Genomic DNA, 27,540 nt, shown 5'->3' with positions numbered 1-27,540 from the left:
TGAGTGAAACTCGAGTCTCAGTCGCAACAGTGAGAATATGTGAGCACGAAGTGGGGAAATGTTTGCCTCGTCTCGCTGCCTCTGTGGAGGGAAGCTGTCTTGCTGCAGAAGTGTGAAATCTGGAGAGCAGCACTTACGCATCACAGCCGATAATAAAAAGTGAAAGCCTGTGGATGCAGCCGAGTCACAGGCTCTGGCAGTCATCAGGAGGCAGGAGAAAGCTTTTCTCTTTGCATATGAGAGGTTAGCGTTAGGCAGAGCTGATCACAAACTGTGTCAGAGAGGGCTTGGCAAAAACTTCCCTATGTTTTCATCTACAAATCCTTGTTTACAAGCAGACTGCAGCTTCATAACAAACTGCATTGGTGGCAGACTCGCTGGCTTCAGCCTTCAATAGAAGTTCGGTAGGACAAAGTCTACAGAGCTCGTTTATACATACATTGATCTGATTTAAAGCAAACAAACAAGTAAACCCGATTAGTCTCAGATGGAGCATGGAGTCTGATTAACTAAATTATTTGTGAAGTTAGTATCCTAGAGAAAGTCCTGAAGATATTACCACAGAATTACCAGAACATCATTTCCCAGCTCCTACAATTAAAGGGACAGTTTTCCAATTTATCTGGGCTTACTTTTGAAGCAACAAGGACAGAAATTCTTAAGTTGTTACATTAAAATACATTACAATGGATCCCTGAAGCAGAGATGACTGAAAGAGTCCAAGCTGGTAGCAGGGGAATTGCTGGCCTCCTGAAGCAAAACAGGCACAGATTTGTTGAGATGGGCTGAAAAAGTAATTTAGCTCCATGTGTTGCACAGCAGCCGAGGACTGCTGCCATTTGGCAATCTCGCCAGACAATTAAAGGAAGAATTTCAGCCCACTCGCCAGTTGTTTTTTAAAAGGAAGAGGGCAAGGGAATCACTTGTGATGTTTGGTATCGATGTTCATCAGTAAGGATGAAGAGCAACTCCTGCTTGCCACACCACTGCAAAGGGGGAGCCCAGGTGGAGAGAGGTGCTGTGTCACCTGAGGTGTGACTTGTCTACCAGCAGCTAAAGGGCTCATCAAATCAACTCTCTGCCTACTCCAGATTAGAAAAACTTCGGGTAAGTGATAACAGATCAGATCTTACGCACCTCACGGCTTGGGATTCATCCTGGATGATGCTGGGCCCAGGACCTGCTTTCCCACATCCTACAGACCAGCAGGTCCATGGCGGGGTGCAGGCACGGCTGCCACACAGCTGCAGCACATTGTGGGCAGGGACCAAGGGCAAGACCCCCAGCATAAAAGCAGGTCCCTGGGAAGCAGGGCAGCCCTTGCTGAGGTCTCTTCCAACTCCTTCTCTCAAGGCCACCAGCTGCACTATCTCTAAGCTGGCCCTAAGCCCAGGAGACTGACCCCCCTGGAGCTCCTGGGTGCTCTCCAGAATTTGTTTCATCTACCCAGCCAGTGACCTCCTCCTGTCTGCCATGGACAGCTGACACCAGCTTCCCTTCCCTCCCACTTGCTGTGATCTTCAGCACTGCCTCCATCTAGCTCATGCTATCGCTGATTTAGGTGCAAGGCAAAAAACATTCTTTGCTACAAGGTCAGCCGTTCTCCCGTCCGTAGCTTTCCACCTTCACAAGCAGGTGGTTCTTTGAGCCTACGATGCTATCTGAACAGCGGTGCTTTCTGCTGGGTGTAGAAAGTGCATTTACAACTTAGATTGATGTTAAACCTCTCAGGAATTTCTATCTACAAATTAAGCACGTTCTGTCTTTCCGCAGGTTATAGTTTATTGGGCATGAATTTAAGTAGTTTGCAGAGGAGTGCAGCTGAGGCAGCGAAGTACTGGTTGCCATAACTGTCAGTCTTACAGATTGGTGGCAATATCAAAATAAGAAACAAGCTATTAAAAATATGTGAAAATCTCCAAATTGCATTTGGGATTTCTGAGTCTGAGACACAGATTTTCAGCGTTTCCAGTTCATTCAGGCTTGGGGTTCGTTAACCCAATGGGACCGTATCATTGGGAACTGTCGTCAGAGATGCTGGGGACTTATCAAATAAAAAGGGTCAAGTAGACAGAGCAAACCTCTGGTGTGGTTAGGATCCTGTAGCATACCATTTCCTTGTGAAAATGACACCATGCACATATCTACTGTGGAAAATAATGTTTGAAAAAGCAAATAGCCAATGGTCACATGATTGTGGTTTTTTTTTTTTTTTTTTTTACATCAGAAGGATGCAGATTATGGCGAAAAGGCACCTCATTGGAATGCCAGGAAGGGGGGAGATAAGCACATTGATTCAGGTATTTTGTCTGAGAGTGTCTCAGGCAGCCAGTACAGTACAGAGCAGCCCTAGCAGCCAGAGATAATGCTCCTGAATACAGCCGCAGTGGATTTATCACCACCTGACAGAGCTGGTGTTGATGCTTCGAGGCAGCACCTGCAGGCTCAGGCAGCATTTCAGAGCAGTTCAAATACCATCAGCTAATAGATCGAACAGTGTGCAAAGGCCTGAATTATGGCAATGTCATCTGTTGGCAGTACTGTGTTTGGGAAAGGAAGTTGTGAGTAACTGTATCCCAAAGAGGCTTTGCTATAAACTCTCGGGAACGGATTTTATTCAGAATTTCATATGGAGGACTAAAACTGTGGAAGAAATATGGAAGAATGGAAATATGGAAATATGGAAATATGGAAATATGGAAATATGTCATTTTCTTTTTCTTTAAAGCACTACAAATAAGCAGAGCCTGTATGAGGAAAAGCCTAGGCAAGGTGGGATTTAGAGCCCCTACATAATTTAAACACTTTTGAAACTCCTACTTGTTGTAGAATCTGTTTGATAATGGGTAGCAGAAAGCTTGCTAAAATGAACCGAACTGGAACTGACCACTGCTGTGCATAGCCTGGTGACTTCTGTTTTGCAGAGAAGGAGGTGATGTTTGTTCAGTCAGTGAGAAAAGCACTGCGAGGCTACAGCCTGTGGCAGGTGGGAGCTCTCGCTCGAGTGTCTGCCCTCTTCCACCACTGATGTACACGTGTCTTCACAGAAAGGTGACGTCTCAGTCTCTTGCCTGAGAATAGGTACCTATTTCCAGCTTCTTTCAATAGTTTCTTTTTTAATTCTTCTTTATTCCAGATGACCAGGCTGATATATTTACTATGCCATGTACAGATTTTAACCCACACTGTTCATGAACGCAATCTGCAATGCTGGCTTACCTGGAATTTCAGTGCTGTGCATTGCCAGGGGTTAGACGTATGGGTGGTAGATGGCACAGTTCTTTATACATATAAAGATGACTTCCCTGTCACATATTTTGCACTTCAAAAATGCTAATAGAGGCAGATAAAAATAGCAACCACAAATGATATTGTCAAAATCAAATAAAACCCCTATCTGTTAAATCAATAAATAGTGGTATGATTCATCTGATTCTGTGGATTAATCCTGAGAGCCGGCTTACTGTTCAGATCTGTTGAGAAAAAGGAAACTTGAATCTATAACTAAGATAAGCTCCACTCAGAACAGTAAATGTGTTTTAAAACTTGAGTATGGCACAAAATCAAGTTTGTCCTCAGGTTTTTATTGGTTTTCATCTATTAGATTATACCCAAGGCAAAAAAAAAAAAAAAAAAAAAAAAAAAAAAAAAAAGTATTTAGGAGGCAAATTGTACAGATTCTGATAATTCTTCAATTGAAAAAAGTTACAAGTGAGTGCAAAGTACAGGCTTATTTGACCAGCAGGAAAAGTAACCAAAACTCTCTCTGGCATATGGGGCAACCAACCTTATTTAGTAAAGATCCTTCCTTTAAATTGTGGAATAATATTTGAAATTATAAGAGTTTTGGCCCGACATTTGTTTTTAAAAGGGTTATTTATCCTTCTTATACTGAGATGTGAGGGCATTTCTGCTGTTAGAAAATATTCAGTGGATTAATGAGGTGAGTTATTCCAGCAGACAGAAAGCAGAGGTGCTGCAGATGAAATTATTCCACTGCAGAAAAAATAAAGAACGTTACGTGGCATGAAATGCACTGTACTGGGACCTGTACAGTGTGAGTGGGCTCTTGTATTACTCATTCCTATAATGTCTAAGAATCTGCCTTTGGGTGTGGGCACTGATGCATAGTTTCCCACTAGGAAGACAGCCCTGTCATAGGCAAAAATGACTGAATATTAACTTTGGATGGGCATTTAGAGTACTAAAATCAGATATGTAAATATGCTTACACAGATGCTAAAATCCATTGTATATGGGCTTGGTTTTAGTATCTAGAGGTGAAAACACAGTGCAGATTCTGTATTCACTTCAAACGCCGAGTGAGTCCTTGAGAATATAATGAAGCATTATATTGCACAGTGACCTCTGCCCAGTGAAAGCTGTTTCCTAGTGCCTTTCTGCCACTGTGATGGCTCTTTATATGCTGCCAAAACATCGTGTTCAGTCAAGATATCTGAGTCTTGAAAATCATCCTGGTATTTTTCTCTTCAAAACAAACAAACAAACAAAAAAAACACAGAACTGTAAGTAAGTCAAAGTAGGTTGACTACTTTTTTCTAGAGATTTACCATTTTGATGTCTATTTATCATTTTCTTCTAGCTACTGCACTATAAATAAAAGGACAAAAACAATATGCCTAATTCGGTGATTCTCACTTAAGCAGCAAACAAAAAAGGAGGTTGTGTTTCCTCTCCATCTTAAATCAGGCAGTACTAGAAGGATGTTAAAATTTTAGAAATACCCCTTGTACCCATCCTGAAGTCTTTCATATTCATTTGGCCTGCAGAAGCAGACCTTCAGGGAGGCTTGCCTGTGGGAAGTGTGGGGAGGAGGGTGGAAGAGCCTCACACTGCTGAACTGCAGCCTTTAGTGTCCCCATTCCGCCCCTCCAATATCATTGTGCCAGATATTGCTGGGCTAGTATATTCCCTTCCCTTTTTTTTTTTGTCCCCTAGCCCGATGGACTTCAAACAAGCTACTTTTCCACCAAAAAGGTTGTTTTCCAATCTGCTTATATGAAGTCCCCTTCTAAGCTCATCTAGGTTCACTTCACAGAGGGGACATTGGTGTGCCATAAATGCTATCAAATGCTTCTTAGACAAGTGTCAGCAGTCAGCATCTTATTTCTCCATCCTGTGTAATTTTTTAACTTCTTTTTCTCTCTTCATGCTGTGTAAAATGCATCTGTGGCTTTCTCCCTAGCACCCAGAAATCCCAGAATTTGTTTTATTTTTCTTCTGACTGATGGAGCTTTCCGCCTGCTGAAGGACTTCTGTCTGAAGTGGACACACTCCGGGTTTGTTCCAGCATAACCAACATTAAAGTCAGACCATGCCGTGGTCACTTGCTGTGTAATCGTTATACTTCTATTCCTCTTTTTCTCTTCCTCCCCTTTGCTTTTATTCTTTATAAACAACAATAGATTGAAGTTATTTGAGGCAAAAAGCATTTCCTCATGTGTATTTTTACAGTCTCTAACATGAAGTTACCCTGTCCTAGAGTCTCTGTCTAATGCATACAGTGCTACGTGTGTAAGCTGGGCATGGCACCAGCCAGAGGCAGCAGTCCTTGTAAGCAGGCAGGCAACATAACTGTGATCTACCTGCCCACCTCAGCCCACTGACCATTTTTTGAGCATTTTTTGATGGATGACAGTGTCATCCATCCTCTACCACTGCTCAGCCCCGAAAACATTCCTCATCTATTGTTTTCCTTCTTCTCTTAGCACATCTCAAAAAGCTTGGCAGAATCTAGCACAAATTACATGAAGTCATGCAAAGCAAACATTTGGAAGCTGCAGAAATGGATGGTTATATATTTTTTTTTCAGCTGTGTATTGGAAGAGACTCTCCTGACCAAGCTGTTTTTCAGCCATGTAAAGCTGTTGATGACACAGGGTTTTCCCTCCGGAAAGGGATATGATCCCATGTAGGACATGACCCCAGCAGCCTGTGGGACCATGTTTGTACCCCTTGGCATCCACCGTCTTTTTGAGGGCTGAAGCCCTGGTCAGCTGAGAAGGGAACAGAAGAGGAAATTGAGAAAATTAAGGTCTTTAGAAATGATTCTGTTGGTACAGCTGTTTTCTCAGAAAGTTCTACCTGTGATAAATCAGATTTTCATTGGAATCAGAACATTAACTTGCTTATATTTTTTCACAGACCTTACAGTCCTAGGGACAAGGCATCGTGTCACCTGTGACCTAAACTAGAAAAGATGAGATCTTTACTTCTTTTGTCTGTGTCTGTGGCCCACAGTAAGTGTAACAGTCTGTGCACAGATCCACTCTGTAAATAATGGTCTTCAGGATATGCTGCCCATACGCACTTTTGTCAAATATTCTCCTTCCCCTCTTTCAAGGTCACTTCAGTTTCCTGGGATTCTGCACTTGAGTGGGTATAATGCTTGCCACACACCTGTGCGTGGTGCAGGAGAGATGGGTATCTGTATGTGCATGAGGATGGCACGTCTGGAAGAATTCCAGCTACCTTTTTCCTTTCTCATTGCACAACACAAATGTTACTTGTCAGAATCTGCACCAACCATATATTCTGAACTGTCCAGTTTCAGCCATATTTTCACATTTTTAGCTAAGTCCAAGACGTAACACAATGGAACAAGCAGAACTTCAGGAACTCTGATCAACCACAAAACCATATTCTTCCCAGTTACGCAGAGATTTCTCAGGCATGGAGAATAATTATATGCAAGTATTAATCAAGGCCCATTTAACGCTGGAACATGCTTCATCTCAGTCTGCTCTAAGAAGCAGTGGTATTCTCTCCCTTATAGTTTTTAGATTACCATATTCCTTAAAATAGAATTATAAAACCAAACTGTAACCAGAGTATCATCCAAGCTAGTAAAAATGGTTTTTAATTGAAAGGACACTTTGAAATCCCTGTGCTGAAAAGGCCGAAACCATTTATGGGTATCTTGGAAGGGAGGGAGGGAAGAAGTGTTTCCAAGAAGAGCAGGCTGTTCTTCCAACAATAAAATATCATCAAAACTACTGTTTAACATTTAGCATTACAAGCTGGCAGCAGCACGCTACATACCATATAGACAGTAATGAAAATACTCGGTCACGCTCTTTAATGTGGTGCAACCACTTTGTGCTGTAAAGTGGTGGCAGAGGCTGGCCCCCTGACAGTCCCTGGCACAGGGAGGGTCGTTTCATCTGAAAAACGTGCGTGCCATGGAGGCAATCAAGCAACATTGCTGCTTCCCTCTCCACACAGTTGCTGCACCAAAGAGAAGGAAGAGGAATTCTCCAAGCAGATTGGTTTGGAGACCTCACTGGTTTTTGTGAGCTAGAAGAGGTTTGCCTGAAGATAAAGGAGGGGATTCTGAGCAATGAGGAGCAGCGGTTATCATGGGCAGGAATGATGGGCAGGTTTAATCTTAGGATTTCCGTTCTAACTATAGAATTGGCAGGGCTGAAATACATGTATAATGGAGGGTTCATCCGTGGTTACTGTGAGGGGCCTATTTCTAAGAAGTTGAGATTAACATCTGTCCATAATGAAGGCGGCTTGGATAAAATCTCTTCAGCAATGGTTAGGGGAAAAATGCAGAATTCGCCTTCACTGAGAAGTCACATCCTGGACCCAAATACATTAGATAGGATGTGACTGGACTTTGTAATCACTGATTTTCTTTTTGAAATTTTTTAGTTTGTTTTAGGCGGCTTGCTGATCATGAATCATAACTTTGTTCTGAGAGGAAGGGAAGATTTTGAACTTTTTGCCTTTCAGTTATTTTTGCAGTGACTTTCAGACTAAGAGCCCTCAGGACTGGTGCTCACTGAATCTCATAAATACAGTCTCACTTTGAAGTCTAGACGAGAGGAGTTAACAGTAAGCCCAAGTGAAATGCTCTTTTTTCCCTTGAATATGAAAGGTTATACTATATCTAGGAATACAGCTACTTTATTAGAGAGTTGAAGCAAACACCACTGTAATTGTCTATTCCAAAGAAGCAGCAAACATCTAGGCCAGATATGACTTCTGACATCTCAAAGAAAAAAAAAATCCAGTGGAGAATTAACTCTCTGAACCTAAGTTTAAGTAAGTAACCTGTAAAGTGGGCATTCCTGTGAGGAGAGAAAACAAGCTTGATGTGGGTTTTAGAGACTTAGGACACCACAAGGGAATGATGATCAGAATTATGTACAAAGCTCTAAGAAAAAGTGACCAAAAGAACAGTTATAACCTAACATATCTTTGGCATTTACAAGGAACAAGCATTGATAGATGAGTGAAGAAATGAAGAAAGCCAAGATATTCCGAGAAGACAGCTATTAGTTCTTGGAGGAATTTTGGCTGGCCAACATATTAATGAAAATCTTTATCATTGGTTTAAATGTGAAAGACCAAAGAACGCCAGATTCTATTAAATGGGATTTTCAGACATACCCTCAAGTCTCAGTGATTTCCATAGAGGTGAAAATGTCATTCTTTATTCCACAATGAAACTTGACCTGTACGTAATTTCTGTAGAAAGAACTGTCTCCTAGCAGGTTCATCCTCTGGCAAGAGTTAGGGCTAAGCTGCCTGAGGCATTATGATTTTCTATATTTGAGGTCGGATTAGTCATACATAAAAGAGGCAAATAGATAAATGATAGATAAATGATGCTGTGATACCTGCACCTCTAAAAGGCAGAAAGCAAGGCAGAAATTTAAGATCTGCCAGCACTGGGGAGAAAGGGGAGTAGTATATAAAGGATGGAGGTATTTCATGGTGAAATGGTATCCAGGAAGTGAGATAGGAAATGGAGATTTTTTCCTTGCCCAGAAATATGAGAACTAGACCGTTTTCTGGCAGCAAAAGGAGCCAGAGTATAGAGCAGAAACTGGATGGGCTTCAAGAGCTTGAATGAATAGCAGGAGGCATAATAGGAGAAGATTGCAGGGTAGGCAGCATGTACAGAAAGCTTTCTGAGGAACGGCGGACAGACAGGGAGAAATTCTGAGAAGGGTTACGGGTGGGTGGGAAAGATGCAGGCAGACATTTATGGCATTTCTGCGACTGAACGGAGGTAGGGAAGGTGGGGAGCTACCGAAGGAAAGATTTCATATGCTGTGGCAGTAGAGGTGAAGATCCTTGGTGGCAAAAAAAAATAAAAATAACAAAAACAAAAATAGTAGGGAAATAAAGGTGGAAAAGATTGAGGCTGGAGGGCGGGAGAGCATGGGGCCAGGATGTGTGGGAGGCAGTTAAAAATAAGCAAAGGAGCAGGAAAGGCAGATAAGAGCAGTAGGAGTAAAACGCGCTGCTTCTCTACGTGGCCTGTGGTAAATTTTAAAGTTATGCTAGAATTTATTACTGTATTTTAAAATTATGTCATCAAAATATCAAAGAAAGTCTCTCAACTGATGAGGAAATGAGTCACATGGCTTCAGTGCTACACGTTATTTTGGCTCACTGGAGAAGAAGAAAAGAATAGGGAAAGAGCACTAAGACTTAAAAGCGAAGAACAGGCATCTTTGTTGGGCATAACCCAAACAGAGAGCATGATGCACAGATCATTGTGCTGATTCTCTGTCCTGTGATGCCTGCGGTCAGGCTGGCCAGACCTACTTCAGTGCTCCACCACCTTACGTGCTCCACCGATATATTGCATGGAAGATGACATGGGAGAAAAGAAGAAGGCAATGAAGAGAAATGCTATACAAGACAGTGGAAAGGATGAAAAACTAATTGAGGATAGCACTTATCTATTAAAAAGTGCTGTTCAGTAATAGATTTGAAACAACTTTTCAAGCACACTTTTGAAATCTTTCAATATTCCCGTTACAAATGGGGAAACGATGCTGAATATTTCATTCTGTAATAAATTACTGGGTTATACTGTATCAGGTAGTATCAGGGATTGGGATATGAAGTGATGTTGCCACCTCACAATTGTTCTGCAAGTGTTAATATATTTAAGGCTTTTGTCAAGCTCAAGACTCACCCTGACTGCCAGTGTTGCAGAGCCATTTCCCGCTGTAGGAGTGTTTTCTATCTCAACCAAAATAAAAGGAATAGCGTGGTTTCTCTCTGTCTTCTTATTCAAATCCAAACTTGCTGGTGACACAATAATTTTCTTGAAACATAGACAAACAAAATAGCTTTACCACATTACAGAAGCACAAGACATTACTTACAGGGTGGATTTTGATAGTTCAATTATTTCTGGTGTGTTACGGTGACATCTCCAGCCATATATTTGTTGGCTTGCTCATGTATTGATTACACCTATTGAGGTGTAAGGTCTTATTAACACGCTTTCTTTAACCGAGTATGTTTGTTCTTGGCGTCTGTCTGAATACTGGCTGGGACTGTTTCCTGGTTGGCTTTAGAGCACAAATTGCTGGGGAGATGGCGGAGATTTCTCATGACTGTTTTGTCCTCAGAATGCCCCACAAAGCAAGAATTTCCAGACTCTCAGTGTCTACCCTCTCATAACTTTGTCTCTCTGCCTTCACCAACAATGTTAATACGTTTTGAAATAACAGAGGTTCAGAAGTTCACTAGCAAAATACTGGTTTTCATTGCTCAATGAAAAAGCTTTTATACATACATAACTGTAATTTAATGCCATGTTAACATCATCGGGATACATAGCACAGTAAATGTTCGCGTGTTTTAACTAAAGCTCCAGCTAATCCTAATCTAATTAATAAAATATGTTGATGGCTTTTGCAGCATTCTGCATCACGATCTTGTTGGTTTGATGAGGTTTCTCCAAGCTTTGGATCACGTTGCTAGTATTTTTTCTTGAAATACAGCTGTCTGGAGTGATGGTATCAGCATTGTGATAGCTAAGATTCTCAGCTTCTTGACACCATGATTCCAAAAAAATGCATCTTAAAATTTCTGTGGTCCTGTAATCATGTAAAAAAGATCCTAGGTAGGCTCTTTTTTAAATGGCTTGGGACATACTGCTGGAATTTAGGCTTCTGCTTGTGAAGCTGATCATAAGAGTAATTACTCTCTGGGGTAAGAGAAGGAGCTGCTATGGGCACTTATAAAGGGCATATTAGATTTCTCTAATATGAAAATGCAAATTTTGAGCAGGTTCCCCTCCTGCATGTGCACTGTCCCTTCGTGGTGCCTTCTGCTAAGCAGTGATCGTACTCCTCTGATGGGAAATAATCCTTCCCTTGAACTTTGGGGTTATCCCCAAGCCTGGATCCTTTGTGTCCATTCTGCTGTTCACTCTCTCTGCCTCTTGCCCTGCCGCAGAGAAGAGGCCAGTAGTTGTGACGCTGAGGGAAATGCAGCTCTTCATGTCAAGTATATTCCTGCTGCTCACTGTGCAGGGGCAGTGCATGGTGCCAGGCTCCCTAGCAGATGTGAGATGCAAAATAAGCCAGCCTCAACCTCTGCCTGCAGCTGTGGGGAAATGAAGTGTCCCCTGAGTCAGCAGGCTTGGCCCTGCTGTCCTTGGGGTGGTCTGGCTGTGGCCAGGACAGCCTTGTCGTGGCCATGCCCGAAATGCAGAGCCAGAGCTCCAGAAGCCCTGTGGGCCCATCCTGATGAGGGCGATGGGCTCTGCTTTTTCAGGAGCACCGACGGAGTGCTGCCATCCTCTGATGGGAGCTATTTAACCTAAAAATTTGAACGGGGGGCAGGAGGAAGAACACAGCACTTAACTAGAAAGAAAGAGGATTTCATTTTGCCTGTGTCTCATCGTTCTCCTTTTCTCAGTGCGATGCTCTGCAGTGCTGCTGCTGCTGCAGCCTTCCCAGGGCCTCTCACTGTCTCCCTGCTGTTTCCCTCTGAGGCTGTGCCTTCTCCAGCAGCACCAGCAGCCCGCAGCTGGGAGGAAGCCTCAGGGGAAGCCAGCGAGGCCCCCAGGGCATTTGCCAGCAGTGATCATCTCCGAGGGCTGCACCAGCCTCCTGCTGGCAGCGTCCCCAGCCTGGTGCAGATGCTGCAGACCCACAGGACAAGGAAATTCACCCAGGAGCTGGCAGCGTGGTTACTCTTTTGCCCAGCTAGGCAACCCTGCCCAGTGTGTCAAAGTAAGTCACTGCTGGGATCTTCTCGATTTCCCCAGTGCAGTTGAAACCTAGATTACAACCAGTAGTTGTAAAATTGCCCATCTGTAGGTGTGACCGCAGCGCTCGAACCACGTCCTCCATTAACCTCTAGGCAAAGACATTAATCTACCAGGAAAGCTCTGAACGTTTGTAAGAAGGAGATAGGATGATAAGGGATGATGGAGTGGATGGTTGCATTACAAGGTACAGAGTTGAAGCCAGGAGAAGCTGGAGTGAACCATAGGAAAGGGACTGGTACGTGTGATCGCAGCAATCACCGCCAGAGAGAGTTTGAGTCCAAGACAAAGTGGGTCAGTGTGAACTGTGCAGCACTGTAATTAACGTCAGGCCAAAAGGGCCAGAGTAATTTATGGGACTGAGAATATACGGGGTTGAGAAGAGTACAATTAATTAACGCTGAGCTGGTAGGCATGCAGGAACCTCCGATCCAGAGGGGGAAAGATCCGGATTTAGCCCTTTGGATTTTAGAGAAAAAAATGAGCCTTTTGTGTGCCCAAACAGAAGTCTCTACAAGGATATGTAATTTATGAGGGTTATGGGATATTTGCCATTATTGCAAAATGTTGCCTGTTTTGAAATGCTAATGACATCTTGCATCACTGGGCCAAATTCGGCTTCAGTTACAGTTGTTACACTCAGAAATTCATCAGGGCTGCTACGATGAGCAAAATGTAAGCAAGCGACGTTTTAATTTTTGAAGTCACTTTAAATTGCAGTCATTGACAGCATGTTAAAAGCATCTACGCTGCAATCATTAAATTGGTGTTTTTTTTTTTCCAAGCTACGGAAGACTTGTGAAAAACCCTAATATCTGGCTGCGAAACTGCTTACATGCATTTCGCACCGAAGTAGAACTGAGGATGCCAGGGAAAGGACTGCAGAATTATACCGATAAAGGGGAGCCATTCTCTACAGAACCGCCTTGTGCAAAAGCAAATGCAAAGGGAACTCAGACCCCGTGCAACAACCTGCAGGGACATCAGCAGGGTAAGTGAATCCCTACCACGTGTGCGTAGATGGAAAAAGGAGATGCATGCAGTTGGAAAGAGGAGCACCCATGCCTTCTCCTGCCCACGCTAGCTCTGCCCACCGTGGCTAGGACCTGGTGCAGCACATCTCTCAAGCCCTCCTGCAGAAAGAGGAAGCGCGGCGGTGCTGGATGGGGAAATGGCAGCGGCGCTCCGAGGCCTGCTCGCTGCTTCTCTCTCCAACGCTCTCGGGGAGGAGCTGGCTGGGACCTGTCTTCTAGGGCAGCATATGGTCTGCTAAACTTTTCTGCAACTGTAGGATGGCGTGCATCCAGGCAGCTTTCCTTCCCTGCCAGAATTTTAAAGAAATGTTAACAATGTTTACACTCTTCAGTTTTGACAGTCTCTAAAAATTGCCTGTTTAAACCTCCTCTCCCTTGCCGACAACACAAGCTCCAGCTACTCCTTCGGTGCCACAGCACTCACCCATTGTCACCGCAGGGCTCGGAGGAGAGAAATCCCACCAGCAGGGTCTCTCCCCCTCTGCCACACCGGTGCAGCCTCGGTCCGTGCTGCAGCTCCTTGAGCTCAGGGTGCTCAAGTAAGTGCCTGTGCCACCTACAACTGCGAAATGGGAACACTTCCACGCGCAACAAATTCAGTGCCTGGCATCTATCTGGGGGAGTGGCAGCTTGTGCAACAGAGGGACTGGGGTTTGAGAGCCGAGGAGATTTTGTATTGTTCAGCCCTTTGGCTTTTAAAAAGGGGGAGATTGCATTCAGGAGATCCATCAACCGTATCTGTAAGCAGGAGCAGCACGCTTGCTTGACAAAGGGTTGAGCCTTGATAGTCAAATCTACAGATAAGAAACCTCCCCTCACAGATAGATTGGCTGCTTTCTTCTCATCCCCTTTTTACCTGAATAAACACATCTCTGCCATCAGAATGAAGGAGCCTGGTTTGGACGGTGTGGGGCAGACTAATGAGACCCACGGAAAGTTCCTCCCTCTCTAGGCTTAGAAAAGGAAGATAATGAGACTTCTGGGAGATGCTGTTAGTGGAATCCGACAGCACACCAGGGGGTGTTTAAGCAAAATGTAAAGACCGATACTTTTTGCAAGGTTAAGGACAGAGACCACAGCCAGAATACTTTGCTTCCAAATGGACATCTGGCAAATATTGATCTACAGTTGTATTTAGTGTGGAATGGAAAGTACGGGTTGTGACATGAGCAGTCAATAGTTTTTTAGACCATTGATCCTTACAGTGGCTATTGATTGTTTTTTAGGCTATAGCACAATCTATTTTTTCATTTAGCTTAGCTTAAACTAATTGGATTGCAACTTGTGTGCCTGTATATGTGAAAAGGAGCTCGATATGCATTAGCAACAGATAAAAAAAAAATGCTCATTTTTAAGTGTTTGTTTATTTTTTTATTTATTTTATTCCCCTGTCATTTAATAGGACCACTCAGTTATAACTTTGATAAGACAAAAAGTGAAAGCTTGCTTCAGGGGAGTCCAGATGTCACCATTTCCCTTCTGCTGCATGACCTGAACATCCCTCCCCCCCCCCCCAACTCTATTTCTATGAGAAAATCCAACTGTTAGAATGAGCACACGAGGGATCGAGCTGATTTCTGTAGGCACTTACTCTTTTCACTCACTCCCATCCCATCTGATTTAATTGTTTGCTTTCTTCTGCAGAGAAAATCTGCTGTTGCCTGCTGCTTGGGGATTTTATATAAGGTTCAGTAAGTCCTCCTGACTGTACCGGATTTTACGAATTGTAAAATAAGCCGAAGATATTTTTTGTTCAGTTAGAAGAAGCTGTATGTGGGAAAGGACTGGCGTACAAGAAATGGTCGCTAACTACAAGCCAGGTCACGCCTTGAGGTGTTATTTCTTGTGATTGCTATTTATATTTCAGTGCAGACTGGAGTCTTTCTTTTGACCAAGGCATAGCATTTCCACTACAGGCAATAGCCAGCTCATGCTCCAGCCATTCTGCAAATAAGTTAATCCAGTGTTTGGATTTGGTTCCTCCTCCTAGAGCTAGAAACAGAACGGAGGTGTTTATTATACAGACTCAATACTCATCCACAATAACTGTTGGAGTAAATAAAGTGTCAAATGTATGCACTGAGCAATGCTATTTATGTTATCTAGACAAGCTGAGAATGCATCGTTATGCTGTACTGCTCTTTCCCAGATCCAAGAAAGTGAACCACAAATCTTTCTGCTGTTATCTAGCAAGTATTTGCGTAGCGCTTTTGCATCAATAGCATTGGGAATGGAACAATTTTTTTTCTGTTGTCATATATATCCTGACACACTGCGTGTCCTGAAGGTCAGGATTCAAAACATTCTGGGAAATTGTATCTAGGTTGCAAACATTAACTACTTTTTACAGCTAAAATAAAGAAAAAAAAAGTGTAAGAAAAATGTAACAACAAAAAAATAAAGTTCCTGTTATAATTTAAAATTAAAATTTCTTATACAATGATGCAATTTAACCACTCAAATAATGCAATTTGACCAATCAAACCAGACTACTGAGTATTCTGAGATTTCAAAGATCACCTTTGATTTTGTTTTAACACAAATATAACACACCTGTGAGGACTGTTCACTGACACTGTCTTTCGTTGGAGACTGAGCAGCTTACCCGTATAGTAGTTAAGTATTAGGAGTTAAGAATTCATTACATTGCATGTTTTGGTGGGAATACATGGAATACTTGTTTATGATTAAAGACTTCTCTTGTTTTGTAAGTTAAAAACCTGCAAAGCCTTCAAATTCTTATCTTCGTGGTACATCGAGGTGAACTTGACCTACAACGTGAAATTTGAAACTGAACCACAACTACGCAAAAGGACCCGGAGTTGCTTGGGTCAAGGTCCAGAATCAGATTTTTCTTGAATGAAACCTGACTCCAGAAGAAGGGCTGCACACCCTGGGGGTTTGGACTGGGCGATGCTCTGTGGTTAGACTGGATCCCAGCCCACCTTTATGGCTGCTCCCAAAAGCAGTGATTCCTGGGCAAAGTGCTGAACTTTCCTGGCGGTTTTATTGACATCAGACCAGCAAACAAAAGAGGAATAAAAGACAGCTTCATCACAAAGGCAGCATTTTAGTTTCCAAAACAGTAAAATGCACTTTAACTTGATGTATGTAGCTGCTGCTTTAGTTTTGCCTTGATTTTCAGATAAAGGCTTATGAGAGTGTCTCTAACACCTAAAAGGCTGCTAATTGTTTGAAATAACAACTGAAGCAGCTTCCTTCTGCAGTGTGGTCTATTTTAGCATTGTAAGTTTGCTTTGGATGGGAGTTCCTCTATTAGGGAAGGGCTATTTTCATTCTCTGAATTTCTATGAGGAAAGAAATCAGCATTTTAAGCATTTAAATGTCTTCCGGGCAGTAGCTATTTATCACACGAGACAGTATTTCAGGACATCTTTATTTTCTCTCAGAAACTGCAAAAATACAGTGCAATGCCAGTTATTGCTGGATGCGCATGCAGAGCAATATTGTTCTGTTGCCTGGTAACTGGTGAGAGGGAGGCACTTTGGAAACATGAGAGAAAAAGAGAAAGAGAAAGCTCAACTGCACACACTTGAGCAGAAGACTTACGAAACTGCTGTTTGTTCCAGGTAGGTTTCAAGAGGAGCCTGGATCAAGGTTCTCCTAGCTTTTTTTGTTTGTTGGTTTGCTTGTTTTCATTCAGAAAACCCAGCAGGTTGTTTTCTGGTGCTAGAATTTCATGACTAAGCTCGTTTTTTTTTTCAAGCCATGATTAAAATCTGCATCCTTTGGCCATAGGAACGCTCTTTCTTTGTGCTGTACGTCCCTGAATCGTGAAGGTGTGTTCCTCTCAGAGCAGTGTGCCGGCAGGGCTGTAGCAAAGCAAACAGCAGCGTTTTGAACTGATCCTCTCAGCAGCTCTCGGTGATGTTTGTCTCAAAGGTATTTTCAAAGCCCAAATGCTCCGGCAGTTCCTGGATTACCAAAATGCTATGCACTGCAGCGGAAACAATAGGAGCAGTTAACAAACAATAGGTTTGCCGAGCCAAACAAACAAACATGAAAGGAAAAGACAGATACTGTGGCTGGACTGCAGTGCGGCCATAGCTTCCTGTTACATGTGCAGCACAAAATCTGCTCCAAAAATTACGGCGGAGCAGATTAGGAGCCACTCTGACCTTTGACCGAGCTCGGCCCAGCAGCTCGTGAGGGTTTTACCCGGCCTGGTGAACGTGCTGTTGGCGGAGGCCTCCGTGACTTCCTGCTGCTGCCGTGTGGGACGCGGCGGCCTCCTCGCACGCTGCTCTCGCTGCACGGCGAGCAGGAAGCCCTGACCTCCTGCTGGGAGCTTTACGGCTCTGCTCAGAGAAGTTCAAAGGTTCCCAGAGCCCAGGCGAGGTCGCCGTCCCATTTCGGGGTGTTAGTTCGAGTGACGCTGAGTGCAGCTTCTGGTTTTTCTGTCGGCCAGTTGAAGGCAGAAGCTTTGCTGGTTTTACCTGTGGGGTAATTTTTTACTTCCTGCCAACAGTGGCGTGCTATAAGGAAGGAGTGACACATCTCTACGTATTGATTAGCTCCCTGATTGTTGTGTACTGGACTAATTAAGCTCAGAGATTAACCCCTCTGTAATAACCTCCAGTGGCATTCAGCTGGTGGCAGGGAATTCAGGTGTGGCATGAGGAACCCATGAAGAGGACGGCACCCTTCAAGTCAGTGCGTTTGCTTTTCCAGAACAACTTGAATATCATAAAAAAAATATGTAAACAAGCACTGGAAAATCTTAATTAGGATCTCACTGATCAATATTTCCTGTTGTGTATGGGAATGTATATACTACATAATGCAGAAGTATCAGGTCTAAGAAGGAATTTGGCTGTAATGGAAAGCCTTGGAGTTTTTTTTTTAATAAAATCATTCATAAACGTTATTTGATGAATGTGTGGAGGAAGCTGAATTTAGAGCACAGGCTGAAATGGTTCTGCCTCCATGAGCGTGTCCCTTGTTAGCCGATTAATTCCTCCCAGCAGAGTGGTTCACTGAGCTCTCGGGGCCTTGCACCCAGCAAGTCACAGGGTCTGGAAGGGCCAGACGTGGCTAGACTTTCCTATCAGGCCTCATAAAAGCTGTATCTTCTTTCCCTTCTGTGCTTGGTGCCTCAGAAAAAGAACTTGTAAGTGACCACAAAACCTCTTTCTTGTGAATTTCTGTTTATGATGTTACACAGGAAAAATAAATCAGTAATGAGGGCAGACAGCCCTTCAGCTTCTTTAGAGGAAGAATAAAAATTAACTCTGAACTGTCTCCCATTGAATAATTGACTTGCTGGATTGTAGGGCAAAGAATCAGCATTCAGCTGCCACACTGCTCATGATGAGCCAGCAACGTAGTGCGGAGGTATCTCGGTGTTCTTTTTTCAGTCAAAAATGCTTGCAAGTTTGGGCTCTGGCAATTTGCCTTGGTTTAAAAATGCTCCCCAGGAAGATACAGGAGCTAGTGCCTGCAAGGATATGTCCGTCCCTAGTACAAACTAGGGATTTAATGTTCATGTGTTGCATAGTGTTGAGGGAGACAGCTGTGCTCACTGAGGCAGGTTTGAGGTCACCCTCAGACCGAAGCATGTCCTAATCCTTTCTATTTGAACACCCCTTGGCACTACAGAAATTCACAGTGGCAATTAGAAATACCCCATATGTATTGGAAATAATCTCATACCTTTTCCATGGGGTTGGACTGAAATTAGATACAGTAATTGTTAAGTATAAGTGTGCACATTTCTAATCATTTGGAGGGCAATTATTATTGCATAAAGCATTTGTGCAATAATTACAATAATTGTGTACGATCTCATGAAGGGTTCAGTCATTCAAAGTGCTGAACAGTCTGAGTCCATTGAACAAAATATTTCAGGACAGGTTTAGCTTTACACAAATAAGTAGCCCAATTGACCTCACTAAGGCCACTCATCTACTTAAATGTCAACATGTATCTAAGTGCTTTCCTGGATCGAGGCCAGAACATTTTGTGTTTTGGAAGATAAGGCCCTAAAGTGCAAAGAAGATCTGTTGCAAATGTCTGTAGTCCGCAAGAGTCCTGGAAAGGTGAAACAAAATTAAAAAGGACAGTATTGAATTATAAGATGTTCATTTATTTAAGGAGTGTAGTTGATCATTAATGATTGGCAGTGCTGCAGCGCATGTTATTACTAAAGACAGCAATACCAGAGAATGGAAAGGAAATGTCATTAGGTATTTGAAATATGGAATAGGCCTGAAAAGTGAGGGGGTTTGGCTGAGGTCATGATTACCTTGTTAGCATCTCCGAGTTATGGGGTTCTTGGGCACTCATTCTGCAGTGGGGGACTATTTTGTGCATTACCACACAAGGAGCGGGGTCATACAAAAATGAATATGGTTTTGAAACCAGTTTGCCTGAAGGATGCAGTACCCTTTTTCCTTCCTGATCCTTAGCACCTCTCCCCTCTGGAGGGTTCCGAGTCCATGCACTGCAGTCCATGAAGGTTCTGTGTCGCTGCTTGCTCTTGGCCCCATACAAAAAGGAACAAATCTGAACACAAGCGAACCTCTGTATCTACTGACCAACATGAATATAATGTGAGCCCAGGCATGTCAACATGAATCAAGCAGAGTTCCCTTCAAGGGTGGCTCATGTAGTTGGTGTACCCAACCTAACTTCATCCTCATGTACATAAATAGAGAGTCTTCATGTTGAATTTCTCAACTTCTGTCCTCTTGCAATAAAAATAAAATAAAATCTGCAATTCTTTTTAGTTGCCAACACAATAAAGAATACCCTGAGAGCCCTAGGTAACAGCACAAAATGCAGATGTTCAGATAATTTCTGTAAGCTTTAATTAAGCTATAGCTCGCAAGATGCACAGAATCTGCCCAGTACTTCTTGTTCTCTGGGAATAACTGTCCTCCTCTTTGTGTTACACTGACTTTCTGCCAGCCTGACAACCAAGGAACCCATACCTCAACTTATCTAGCACAGCTCCTCTAGGCTGAGGTAAGGCACAAGGGGGGCTATAGCTAATTACAGTCTGCATGTGAACAGCAGAATAGCATGTAGAATAGCATGTTTTAATTGCCTTGGTGGGTTTCTAATGTTCAAACTGTTGTATTAAAGTGTAAAATCAAGATGGAATCTTTGTTTTGCCTGGCAGGCATTTCAGAGAAATTTCTACTAGTGAACTGAAAGGTCAGTCCTTTGTCTACAAGGAGAAGAGAGAATTACTACGCAGTTTATATATTTTAGGTTACTTCTGATTAAATTTAAAAATTTACTAGACAACCTCATGAAAATTAGTTCACATATGATGAAACAACCTTAACGCCTTAGGGTAAAGATTTCTTTGCTGAATTCATTTTGGGTTCCCACTGGATTTGTAAGTCATCCACATATTAAAATTTCAAATTTACTCCAATAAAACAGAAATCCAAATAAAGTCTCCATTTATGGAACCTACTGTTTTTCTGGCCAATTTTTCTCTTTTTCTTGGGCAACTCGTGTTTGCATTTACAACCAGTATTTGGAAGGTCTTCCCTATGGCTGGTTAATGGGGAACAATACTGTGTATTGTTCTTCAGCTTTCCTTGGTCTTCTCACATAGTTTGTCTTGCTGGAAACATCAATTTCATCTGCTTCATGTAAACTTCATCTATTTTTTCCAGAACACAGCTTTGAATTTTACTGAGAAAAACAAACAAACAAGCAAACAAACAAAAAAACACAACACAAAGGATAGTCACCACAGAATGTGGAAACAAAGAAAATAGTCATGAACATGTGTGTGTGTGCATAATCATCATCCAGAGACCATGCTGATAAACATTGTGAAGCAAAGCATTATTAATAATTCAACAAGCTATACAGGAGGGAAAAAAAAAAAAAAAAAAAGCCAAAGAAACTGTTTTTCACATTGAACAATATTTAAACTTTTTATGTGGTACCTCCTCCGTCTGAAGTAACAAATGAAATCAGCAAAATTGAAGTTCTGGGATAATTGGTCAGAAAAAAAAAAAGAGCTGTACTTCATTGTAAGGAGTTGGGATAAACACACCTGCATTTCCAAATACCCAGGGAGCTTTTGTGAGGCTTTAAAAGATATGAAGTTAAGCAAATCAGTCAGTGAATTTCATTGCCTGTCTTATGTTAAAATGCTGCACTTAATGAAGATTAATCAAGATAATTTTCCTTTTATTGACACCGCCACCGTTTGCAGCTGTACAGCATCATTTACGTGAAATGGCTGGTGTTATCACAGTGCGTTTTACTGGAGAGTTCAAATAAGCTTAGAGTGTATGAGGTATCATAAAATAATTAAAACAAATGGAAATACAAGGACGCAGACTGGCAGAAATCAGTGAGGCCTGTTGCTGTACACTGGCAGGTCCTTTCGGCACACACACAGCACTTCAGTTCTTCATTGCTCTTTGTCCTAAATTCCTTCAGGTTACGCACCCATGCGCCAGAAGGTATTTTTCCACAGAAGAAAGATGACTGAGTGTTTAGAAAGGGGGTTAGGAATTTTGGAGGTCCCGGATCCATTTCCATCTCTGGGACATTTCCTAAATTACCCGGAGAATGTCTCTGTGGTCTTTTGCAGGCAGATGGGAGATCACGCTGCTTGTGCTCCAGGCTGTATGGCTAGGGGCCAGCTGGGGACTGCGAGGTGGCACGTACATGTAGATGGCGATGGCACTGAGCCCTCATCTTGACTGGAGCCTTCAGTCTTCTCTGTAGTGCAGGTACAATTAACATTAATTTAGAAACAACTCAATTAGTAATCTGATCTTACTCTTCGTAGATACAGAAACCTGCGTTCTGTTTCTTGGTTGGGAAGATCTCAGGAATTTAGGGGAAAAAGAAGAAAAGGGGTGGTGGTGGTGGAAATTTTTAAATGCAGCACAAACCAGACATCTTCTTTCCCCACAAAGTGACCTTAGTAAATGCAGAAATGACCAGTACCAAGCAGCCAAGAAGTGCACATTTAGACCCCTCAGCTTCAGGCAAAATGCATACAGAAACGTATCAGTAGTTTGAAAGAGAAAATCTCTTCTTCAGTCTGTGTCTGTGACTGCCTCATTGTATCTGGAGACATGTAGCTCTCGCACTAGTCTTCTTTGTATGGTCTGTCTAGTTTTCTTCTTCCCCTGTACAGTCAAAACCCTTGACAGCTAAGCAATTTCTTTGAATTTCATTGTAATAGTCTCAAGACATTCTTTACAATAATATATTTTCTTCCATCTGATAAACCCTTTTTATTTCCTTCTGACCACTTCTATCTTTTCTTCAGCTTTCCAATTTCAGTGGCTAACAGCTCTTAGTCCCTTTCTCCTACTGTGGCTTTCCATTTACCAGTTCATTGGTGTCTCTACTTTCACAGTTTCAACTTGCCCCTTACCTCTCAGTTTATTCTTTTTATTTTTCACTGTCCCTCAACCACATAGTGCTATAAAATATGATAACAGCAATCCTGAATCTTGTTATAAATAAATGTTAATAGCTTTTACCATTCTGTTACCATTCTGTCCTTTTTTTTTTTTTTTCTCTCTCTTTGCTATTTTCACTTTTTAAAAATACTTTTTTCTTTATCAATCCATTGTTATATGCTAATTTCTTAAGTTTTCTGGGGTTCTTCCTTCCATCCTTGGGCAGTGGCCAAGTCATTTATGTCCTTCTTTTCATTCCCTAACAGAGAGGAGGAGCTGACTGGGAGAATGAAGAATGGAAGGATTTTTTTTTTTTTAAATATGAAAATGAGTAAGAGGACTGCCAGCTGGAACAGCTTTGCTTTCCCAACCTGCTGATACCTTTACTTGCAGGCAAAAAGGTGAGAGAACTAGAAATTCTCCAGGTACTGCTTAGTCACACATTGTCCCCCTTCAGGTTACGCCTCCTGGGGACTCTTCTTCCAGGAGTACTTTGCCATAACAAACAACAGATGTGGGGAAATTCCCTTCTGTTTTTTTGGCAGAAGGAAAGTGGTAATTTCCCCTTAACTTCAGCTGCTGTTTACTCAGAAAACAAAGATGTCATTTAGGAACAGTGAGATTTTCTGCATATATGCTGATCTGAAAAATCCAGAGAATATAGTAAGTTACGTTAACGCCCAGGACTCTGATTTTCATTGATGCTTTATCCATCTACTATAAATGCTTCAGAGAAATTAAGGAGAGCTTTTTCTGCCTACCGTGCCTCTATCAGTTTGTGGTAAGAGCACAATGGATGATGCTTAGTTGAGGTCTTCCGACCAGATGTTTCAACCATAAAGCTATTTCCAGTAAAGACGTTTTGAATATGCATATGAAAGCATCTATAAATACTGTGACTTGTTAGCATTTTTATGGCTAAAAATAAAGAAAACTAATATGACTGTTGACTTCTCATATGAATATGAGAAGTTGAAAGATTAGGTAACATTAAATGGAGGAATTCTCTTGAGACTTGCGCTGGTTAGTGCAACCTACCCAAGGCTGCCATCTCTATCAGACAAGATCTGATGATAATTTTATGAATGTGAGCAATCCAAAAGAAATTAATGGGGTTAAGGAACTGCATTACATGTATTAGTACGGGAGACAAATCCCACTGTCCCTAGTGATGCAATCAGTCTGCCAGCCTCAAATGGCAAGAGAAACTATGCTCCACCACGTGTTCATAACCTTTTTAAAAACTGTTTCAAAGGATTCGTGTTGTGTGGTTTCCTCAGATTATTGAAATAAAATCCATTTCTGTCTTGGTGCAGGATGCGTTGAATCAACTGCTGTTCTTCTTCCACCTCTTTGTAGGTATATACTGAGAGCACTATATGATTTCTTGTAATTCAGAAAAACGACTGCGCTGAATTGGATAATGAGGATTTTGACTGCCATTCATCGCAAGAACTTCATTCCTCTTTTATACATATTTTTCTCTTTCTGTGGTATTGTGTGTCATAAGTTTTCTAACCACATCCATCAACATGAGCCTATAGTTACCTGCTTATTAGCAGAGGTATGTATGTGTTATCTCTTGTCTTCAAAGAAAAGGTGTAACACACTGCCATTCCTTCTAAGGCTGCGTAGACCCAGAGTTTTTTTAATGGACAAATTTCAGAAAGAACTCAGCTGACAAAAATCAACTTATTTTACTTAACGTACTCTGCTGTAAGGGGAGAGATGCAGTTTTCCTCAAAGCAGTGGAAGTGTTTAATATGTTATTGTGAAGAGAATTGGCAGAGCATATCAACCTGAAGGTACAAACTACAAGCTTTATCCTTTTTTTTCTATGTGAGAATTTAATGAAATACGTTGATTAGTGTTAACACAGGTTAGTTTGCCAGAGCAAAGTTGAGGTTTTAAAAAGTTAGAAAGTTCACTGGGGTCAGTTTTATTTACATGCTCCTGTAATAATAAAGTCAGATTCTTCACATTACAAGAATAGATGACTTATGAAATGCCTTCTGTTCCAGAAGTCAAATGTCTCGGTATATATCCAGTAGTTACTAACAAACGCAAGGAGGGACAAAATGAAATCCAATGCTTTGCAGAATTCTGGCACTCCGCCCGCTCTGTAACTCTGTAACTTCTCCTTGGAGGACACACCACGCCAGGAGGAGACGGCAGACACAGTTTGTGTGCTGTTCTTAATGGTGCATCAGAAACACTTCAAGGGCAGGTTTGTCGTTGCTGTCTCTTTTGCAAAACATGCGTGCCTCAGTTTAAATGTGCATGAAGCAGGCTTTACCCACTCTGTCTGTCTTTCTTTGTTGAGGAAGAATATATAATTTTTGATCCTTAGAAGCTTTACCCAATGTAACCTCTGATATTATTGTTACAAAATAAGTTTTTCCAAACTGTGGTATTAAAACCAACCAAGCAAACAAACAAACAAAAAGATTTGTTTTTCAGCCCTTTCAACAGTAGCAAACAGACAACATGCTATGAGAATATAATAAACTCTCATTTCCACTTGAGATAATTCAAGATCCCAAACACAGTTACTCAAAATTAGTGCCTAGGTCAAGGCTTTCAAAAGAGGCTTAATTTTTAGTTTGCAAACTGAGGCCTTAAGGGAGCCTGATTTCCAGAAAGACCTTTATGTCTGCTCTTTAGCTTTCCATTAAAGCGTCTCATTCAATATTTTAAAAGGCAAGGAACATTGTCATTCAGTTTTGAAAAAACTTGACCTTTTTTAAGCATATAAACAAGGAGTCTAATTTTCAGAACAATGTGACTTAAGGCTCCGTTGCAACCAACTAACCCCACAGTTAAGATAGTGTTAATAACAGGCAGTTTAGAGAAGAGCTTCTGAATGATCCTGATTTGGAAAAACACCCCTTCTGGACTCAATAGTCTGTAGGGGAAAAGTTGCTTTACTGTTAAGCTCTTGTTAATCCTCAGCTGTCAAATTTAGTAGGCTGTTAGCCAAACTAATTGGCATGATAGGTAGGACAGAGAGTAAACATTCCTTAGGCTGCAATTAATAAGGCTGAAATGGTTGATCTGCTCGATAAAAAAAATCACCATACTTACTGCTAGTATAATGAACTTTCCAAAATTATAAACATAATTAATTTCAAGTACGCAATCTTAACAAATGTTTTCCAGTAAACAAATCTGGCAATTTAGCCTATGTTTGCCTACCTACATTTTTTTTTTGCTGTCTTCACTACACATCCGTTCGTATTCCCCCCGCTTACACAGTCTGCTCTTCCTATGTGCATACGACACACCTGCACTTTACAGATGTTGTATACAATAATGCATTATTTATATCCAAACTTTGCTTTGGATTAATTATGAATTAGATTCCGACTTTAATGGGACTACTTAAACATGTATACTTAATTACAAGCAAGTATAATAAACAAGAATGTGCAAGACCGTGACCTGAACAATCAAGTCAGGCAATTTAAGAAATTATCACTGGAATTGTGGAGATACTTGCAATAAAGAAGAAACAAATTCCAAGCAGAGATGTCAGAAAAGCAATTTTCAAACGAGATAATTGCTAATTAAAGCTTCTCATGCTTGGAATAAAAAATATTTAGGATATTAGCGATAATCTGGTATTTGGTTTATTTAAATACTGGTCATTTAATTACTGGTTTAAACGTAGTCTGTTTCTTGGCAGGTTTCTACTGCAACACTATTTGAGTTAGAAAAGTTCAATGGGTAATATTAGCTTAGCTGTGGAACTCTGATATTTAATAGGATTTTATGGAAATAGCTAATATGTGCACATGACAGCAAGTTTCCACAGTTAAATATTGTCACAGAGGTGTCTTTTGATTCCATTATAATCCTCATTTCATTTAACAAGTAAACAAATAAGGCCTGCTGAGGCCACTATTGAATAATAATAGCAAAGAAGTTTCTTCATGATATTCCAAAAGTTTTAGCAAAGAAAGTGTATGGTCTGCATTTGTGTAACATGACCTGCTTTGGAAACATGAGCTCACTAGGAGAAACAAGGTATCAATAGCAAAAACCACTTTTGGTGGCCGCTTCTGATACTTTGGTTTATCAGAAACGCTTCATTTTGTATATAGGAATGGTTTTTAACTTAATGCATTCAAAATGAATCTGAATCTGAACCACTTTACTGATGTAAGGAAATTCTGTAAAACAGAATCGGGGGCAATAACAACAATCAGGGAATGAAAAGTCACAGAAGAAATCTTGGAAATGGAGAACTAATTATTTTCTACCTCCATCTTCCTGGCACAGCCCTTCTGGTTTAGTGTCTGATAGCCACATTTTTATCAGTAATTAAATTTCTACAAGATACTATAATAAGCACAACGCTGGTACTATTATATCAATTTGCAGGCACACACCCTTTGGATGAGGTTGAGAAGTTTTACTAGTTCCTTTGTATTAAATCATCACTTTTAGGGCCAAAAGTCTGGCAATGTCTGCAGGTCTTGATATCATTCATTACAGGACTGCCAAGGCTACAGTTAAATGATTTCTTTTTCACTGGTGTTATCTTGTTTCTGTACATGTCGGACAGATAAGCAGAGTTGAAAAGGGAAGTTTTTTTTTTTTCTTTTTTCTCCGAGGCAGGACTGATCAAATATTGCTAAAGGCCCCAAAATTGGTGTTTTAGTATGTGCATCTTAAATAGCAAAATGATTGAAAACACATATCTTCCTTGCCAGCTTACTGGCAACGCTCCGTGACAAACGATTCTAATAACTTGTTGTACCTGGTGTGTGTAAATCTCATCCTCCAGAAGAAATGGTGATGAGTCTCACGACAAAGCGTCTCCTGTAGGAATGGTTCATGATGGGCACAGCTGCAGATACGGTACTAGAAGTTCCTTTAGTGCCCAGGACTGCCTTTTCCTACTTACATGGCAAGGCAAGATGTTCAGGCAGGAGCAGATGTTCAGATGAGGACAAATGGCAAAATCTCCAGTTCATGAAAAACACAAACTTTGGCTATTTTGAATCTCAAGTTTAATATCAGTGTCCATTGCAGT

General features: G+C 41.5%; 1 long non-coding RNA gene across 1 annotated transcript; it reads left to right on the top strand.

Moving 5' to 3' along the window:
- Positions 1-438: 438 nt before the first annotated feature.
- On the top strand, positions 439-27,540 carry LOC106019045 (uncharacterized). The gene is made up of 5 exons (XR_011806946.1): positions 439-1,107; positions 12,841-16,679; positions 21,677-21,818; positions 22,769-22,903; positions 23,862-27,540. It is a non-coding gene; the product is annotated as an uncharacterized lncRNA (long non-coding RNA).

This window comes from Anas platyrhynchos, chromosome 2 (genome assembly GCF_047663525.1).
Source record: "Anas platyrhynchos isolate ZD024472 breed Pekin duck chromosome 2, IASCAAS_PekinDuck_T2T, whole genome shotgun sequence".
NCBI lineage: Eukaryota > Metazoa > Chordata > Aves > Anseriformes > Anatidae > Anas > Anas platyrhynchos.
This window is presented reverse-complemented; position numbering and strand designations above follow the sequence as displayed.